General features: G+C 45.7%; 1 long non-coding RNA gene across 1 annotated transcript; it reads right to left on the reverse strand.

The window, feature by feature from the left end:
• Positions 1-733: 733 nt before the first annotated feature.
• On the reverse strand, positions 734-3,354 carry LOC108449743. Its single transcript, XR_001866019.1, has 2 exons — positions 3,060-3,354; positions 734-1,015 (listed from the first exon to the last, which is right to left on the reverse strand). It is a non-coding gene; the product is annotated as an uncharacterized LOC108449743 (long non-coding RNA).
• Positions 3,355-5,910: the final 2,556 nt, after the last annotated feature.

Genomic DNA, 5,910 nt, shown 5'->3' on the forward strand with positions numbered 1-5,910 from the left:
AATGCTGCAGCAGGATACTGGAGAACAGTGCTCACAATGGGTAACCAGATAAGGGCAAAGCCAGCTTTTATCCTGTTCCACTCTTGTGCTCAAGTGAAGCAGCAGAACAATCAAAAGTGAAGCCTGGCTACTGTTGACATGTTCCACCTCTCATGTCTCAACAACATCAAAAGGTTGTAGAATCATGGAATGGTTTGGGCTGGAAGAGACCTTTAATAATCACCTAGTCCAACCCACCTGCCATGGGCAGGGACATCTTCAACCAGATCAGGTTGCTCAGAGCCCCATCCAACCTGACCTTGAATGTTTCCAGGGATGGGGCATCCACCACCTCTCTGTAGCATGGATATTGTCTAAGGCTGAGGATAAAGATGCAGTTGCACTACTTGAAGTTGCTGTTGCCTCCTAAATGGTTGGGGTTTGGCCCCGTGCTATTGCTTCTGGAGTTTGAAAGACTCACAGGAAGCCCTGATCTGCTCTAAGACAAATTAATTGGGCGAAAGAATTTAACCTGTTGTCTTCAGTCTCCTGGCTTTGACTGAGAGGGAGATTTGTTACAAATGTCTCCACCAGCTGATTTGTGGTGGCAGCTCCTCTCCAGCTCTAGGAGGTTGAGGAGCACCTTAGGGCAGCAGCAGACTCTTTAAACTTGACCAGATGAAGATGCAACAAACACACGAATGGGAGACTTCACCAGCCTTTAACAAGTCTGGAACACGATTTGGTTGCTTGCTAAAAAAAAAAAAAAGAGCAGGCTGCCTTGCAGAGGTGTAGCATTTGCAGTTAGGTAGAACTGGATACGTCACTTGTAGGTCACCTGGTGATGAGCCCTCAGAGCCTTCCAGCCATGGGTCAGCAGCTGCATTCAACCCAGAACCGAAATTACAGCCAGGCATTGTAATTGTATGTTTGCTTTCCTCTGGGTCGAACACTTTTCAGGCATCGTTTCTTCTGTGGGTGTCTGACATCTGCCACAATCAGCCTTCATCTGAGTTGGGCTCCTTAATCAAAGTTTCTGGATTAGGAGTGTACAGAAATTTTGTATTAAACATAAATCGTTAACGTTAGTTAAAAACCCATTCACCTTGTCTTCAGCACTAATTCAGCCCAAGGTAAGGACCTACATTTTCTATCCTGTGCACAGTAAAAATCCCAGGAGAATAAAAAACCCACAAGAACTCATAATTCGCAATGCTACTTTTCCCCCAAAATAGCTTTATTGGGGAGCAAGAAGGGAGACAATTTCTGTTACAGTACTTGAAAGCCAGTTTCATGACTCTTTCTCAGATTGACAGTAATACCGATTCCACCCAAACAACTCAGCCTGAAACAGACAACTCATAATGTTAAAGTTCAGGACAGTTACAGTTGACTGAAAAAGGGACTCAGAATGGAAATTGTCGTACAACTGCTATGTTATGACTTCTGCCAGATCTGGAGATAAAACTAAAAGCAGCCATTTTCTTCAGATTGATTTGGTTCTCTCTTATGTGGAATGACAATAATAACATCTAAATGATAGCACTGCTTGGAGCTCTCTCATTTTTTTTCCAGAGGAATAAATACATTGTATTCAAAGCCACAAAATCCTTGGAATTCACAGCACTCAGTGAAACCAAAAGTGATCAAACAAGCACTAGTTTAATAAATTCTGATATGCACATATGTTCCAACAGGGAGTACGTTGTGTTTTACTTGGGTAAAAGCAGAGTCCCAGCACACTTAATGCTCAACTGTTTTCTCATCAGAATCTCTTCTGTCATACCAAATAGGTCACTGTGTGGAAATCACAGCCACATTTTAAGTAGATTGAGTTAACTTTATGAATGCATCATAAAATGGGAACTTCATAACTTCCTATTGACACTGTTTTACAGTCGCAATTTACCATTCTAATGGCACTATTTAGGAAACAATGACTGAACTACAATGAGATAATTAAGGAATAATGTCCATTACTTCAAAGTATACAAAGCAGTAAACAGCTGCCAAAAGTGATTAATAGCCGAGGTGAAGTTAAGACATTTAATCAATCTAATAAACCATTTATTGCAAGAATATAGCTGCTTACACTAACTATGAGACATTTATCTTATTGATACAAACTGCAGTATTTTCCTTTCTTTAGGATGTAGCATCACGAGACCTTGATTGTTCTCCCATTAAAGTCAAGGATAAAACTCCCATTGTGGGCCCAGGGTCAAGACTTCACAGAGCTGATACCAATGAAAATAAATGCTTCCTTTTAATGTAGAACAGTTCTGATAAAAACATTTCCCCCCCCACCCCCCACTATTATAAAACATCTTGTGGCATTGAGAGAGGGACACATTTTAGTAGCAAGGACAAATGTCAGAAGTCATGATGAAAACCTGGATCTCCTATTAGCTGGTGCTGCAATTCCCGGCTAAGTATTGTTTAGTCTGTACCTCCACCTCTGATCTGTGACAGAGAGGTGAAACCATTTCCTCGTTCCATGGGATTATTTAGGATTTAGCTCATGTAGCATACAAAGAAACTGTAGAAGATACTGTACACGCTTCGGAGTGTTCCTAAAGTAAAACCAAAAAGGATACAACACGGATTGCTCTTGATTCTGTAACATCTGTGTAATAACTGGCCCAGGAAGGAGAGTGCTGGGGGTGGGAAAGGCTGATCCCATGCCCAGGGGAAGGGACCTGTTTCCGAGGTTACAGCAGCACTGCCAGGACAAGAACGGCTCTGCTTCCTCAGCTTCCGTTCTGCTTCCCTCTACTCTGCAAGAGCGTGGGCTTTCCACAGCTCCTCAGTATCCTGCTTTTTTGCTCTCCACCTTAGGCTGGAGGGGTGAGGGAGCTGCATGGCAGCAGCAAAGGGACAAGTGCAGGGAGAGACAGCCCCTCCTGGCACGCCCTCTCACCCTACTTCCCCCTTATATATCGCCACAAACAGCAGTTCCCCCTCTAAACTGAAGCAAATGCCAAATTCCTGACTAAGATGAACACACAGCGAGCTGCTTGACTGGAGTTTTACGACATGAGTTGCAGAAACAATCTTACCAGCATTAAAATCATACATACCACATTGGCTCGAGGTGAACATTGCATTTGTCAAGCCTTGCAAAACGTGCTTTTCATCAGACAAGACGTTTCTGTCTCCTCATCCCTGCATAGGAAAGAGGCATTGGAACACATGTTCTCCCACCACACAGTAAAATAATTTCCCTGTCCCTACAAAGAAGTGGAAGACGTTCTTAGCGCTGGATGACTCCTAAACTTGCTCTGAAGCAATTCTTTTGTCCTAATGGTAGCAGGAAGCTTCTTTGGTTTTACCCAAATATAAATATTGATACAGAAACTCATACCAGATAATAACAGAGGTATGAATTTATTGTTTCAGCAAAAGCTCCTATGCAAATTAACCCTAAGATAATTAAAAATGCCTCCAGTGCCTGGGCGGGTAAAAGATCAAGCACTTGCTGGGTTACAACATAACCAGTGCTGTGATAAAGCTGCATAATAGCTCAGGAGCAGCAGCTCCCAGCCTTCCCAGGCAGCAGGGCTAATTCCACCAGCCAACATGTACCAACTCCTGCTCATCTGCGCCCGATCCAGCCTGCAAGGGACTGTTTGTAACTGCAAGACTCTTGTCTGGAGAAGCCAAAGCCAAGGAGCAGGTTGGAACTTGCACAGTTGGATGCAATGCAAGCAGTGGCATCGCGCTCACTCCCCGTGCAAGTGTTTGTCATAAGAGTAGGACGGGAAAACCTAAAATACAAGTCCCAGAAACCTGCAATACAGGTATCTCTGCCTGTACTGCTCTTTAGGGAGTGTTAGTTTTGGAGACGGAAAGCACAGGTAGATTTGGAATGACTTTTTCTACATTGAAAAAAACGCAGTGATTTGAAGACTCACAGCAAAATGTTTAAACCTCTTGAGTGCAGGAATGAAACAAGACCCTGAGCTTTTAAGTAATTTTCTCCAGAAACTGGATGTGGCACTGCTGCAGAGCAGAGATTCCTTGAGGCTGGGCCCATAGCCTTTTTCATGGCAAGGAAGAGCTGCAACAAAAACAGCTGCTTAAATTGCTGGAATTAAACACAATGGTCATTTCTGCAGCCCAACTTGGCAGCTGAAATGAATCACAGAGTCCCAGAATGGCTGGGGTTGGAAGGGACCTTAAAGATCATGTAGTGCAAGCCCCCTGCCATAGGCAGAGACACCTTCCACTATCCCGGGTTACTCCAAGCGCCATCCAACCTGGCCTTGGACACTTCCAGGGATGGGGAGTCAGTGCCATGGTTTTGTTACTGTTAAGTAAAACTGTTCATAGATACATTTCTAAACATTTTTTTTAAATGCAAATGGTCAGTAGGTTCCTCTTTCAGTGCGAAAAGAAGATAGTTGCAACCAGTAGTACTAAAATTCATTTTGCCTGGGTCTATGCCGGCTACAGAAGGATTTTCCCCATTTATTTAATCAAATTTAAAATTATATCTATCCTTGGTGTAGCAAGGTTACAATAAAGGCTTGAATATACATTAGATTTTTTTCTAGGAGACAAAGGAGGTTACAATTCCTCATTTATGTTAATTACACCACCATGCTTTTGTAAAGGTTTTCTCTTGGTTTTACACTCTGGCAGCCCCACATCAGAGCCATTATTTGGGGTGGGTTTCCCCACATACTTTCCCCACTATCAGGTCCAAGGCCCTGGCTAATGGCAGGTACCAAGGAGGGTGGGAGCAGGACAGGTACACCACAGTTTATGTCCTCATGCACCAGCAAACAGCAGTGCTGGGAATTCCTGGAGAGCCAGACATGCCTTTTAGGAAAAACACAGAGGGCATTTGCTGTGAGAGAAGCAGCCAAACCTGCCACAGGTACCTTCTCAGGACAAGAGGGACATGGAGCTCCAGGAGTGGGTCCAGCAGAGGCTACAAGAAAGATTAAGGGACTGGAGCATCTCTCTTACAAGGAGAAGCTGCAGAAGCTGGGGCTGTTCACTCTTCAGAGGAGACACTGAGAGGGGACATCAGCAAGGTCTGTCCCTGTCTGCAGGGAGGGCTCAGAGCACAGACCAGGCCCTGCTCTGTGGGGTCCAGGAGGAACGGGCAGGAACTGATCCCAGGAAGCTGGACCTGAACATGAGGAAGAACTTCTTCCCTGTGTACTGACTGAGCCCTGAAGAGATTGCCCAGAGAGGGTGTGGAGTCTCCCTCCCCGGGAATATTCCAGAACCATCCGGACACAATCCTGTGCCGTGTTCTCTGGGATGGCCCTGCTGGGGTCCTCCCCTGCTGGAGCAGGGACATGGGACCAGATGACCCACTGTGGTCCCTTCCAACCTGAGTGATTCTGTGATTTGAGCTACACACTCCCTTCTGAAAAAAGACACAGTCACCTGTAAAAATACTTCACACGTCTTCTAATCAGATGGTTTATACCTGTTCATGAACCCATTAACATTCAGGTCCAGAGAAGGTCAACAGAGCTGGGAATGGGTCTGGAGCACCAGGAGAGGCTGAGGGAGCTGGGGAAGGGGCTCAGGCTGGAGCAAAGGAGGCTCAGGGGGGACCTTGTGGCTCTGCACAAGTCCCTGACAGGAGGGGGCAGCCGGGGGGGTCGGGCTCTGCTCCCAGGGAACAGAGACAGGAGCAGAGGGAACGGCCTCAGGCTGGGCCAGGGGAGGGTCAGGTTGGACGTTAGGAAGAATTCCTTCACAGAAAAGTTGATTAGACATTAGAGACTAGAAATAGGATGCCCCAGTGAGGTGGTGGAATCACTGGAGATGTTTAAGGAAAGCCCGCATGTGGCACTCAATGGCTGACATGGTGGCGCTGGGCCATAGGTTGAACTCACTGATCCCAGAGCCCGTTTCCCACCTAAACAATTCCGACTCCGTGATTTATTTTTTCCCGCGCAGCCCGAG

This window comes from Corvus brachyrhynchos, unplaced genomic scaffold, assembly GCF_000691975.1.
Source record: "Corvus brachyrhynchos isolate BGI_N302 unplaced genomic scaffold, ASM69197v1 scaffold18, whole genome shotgun sequence".
NCBI classification, from domain to species: Eukaryota; Metazoa; Chordata; class Aves; order Passeriformes; family Corvidae; genus Corvus; species Corvus brachyrhynchos.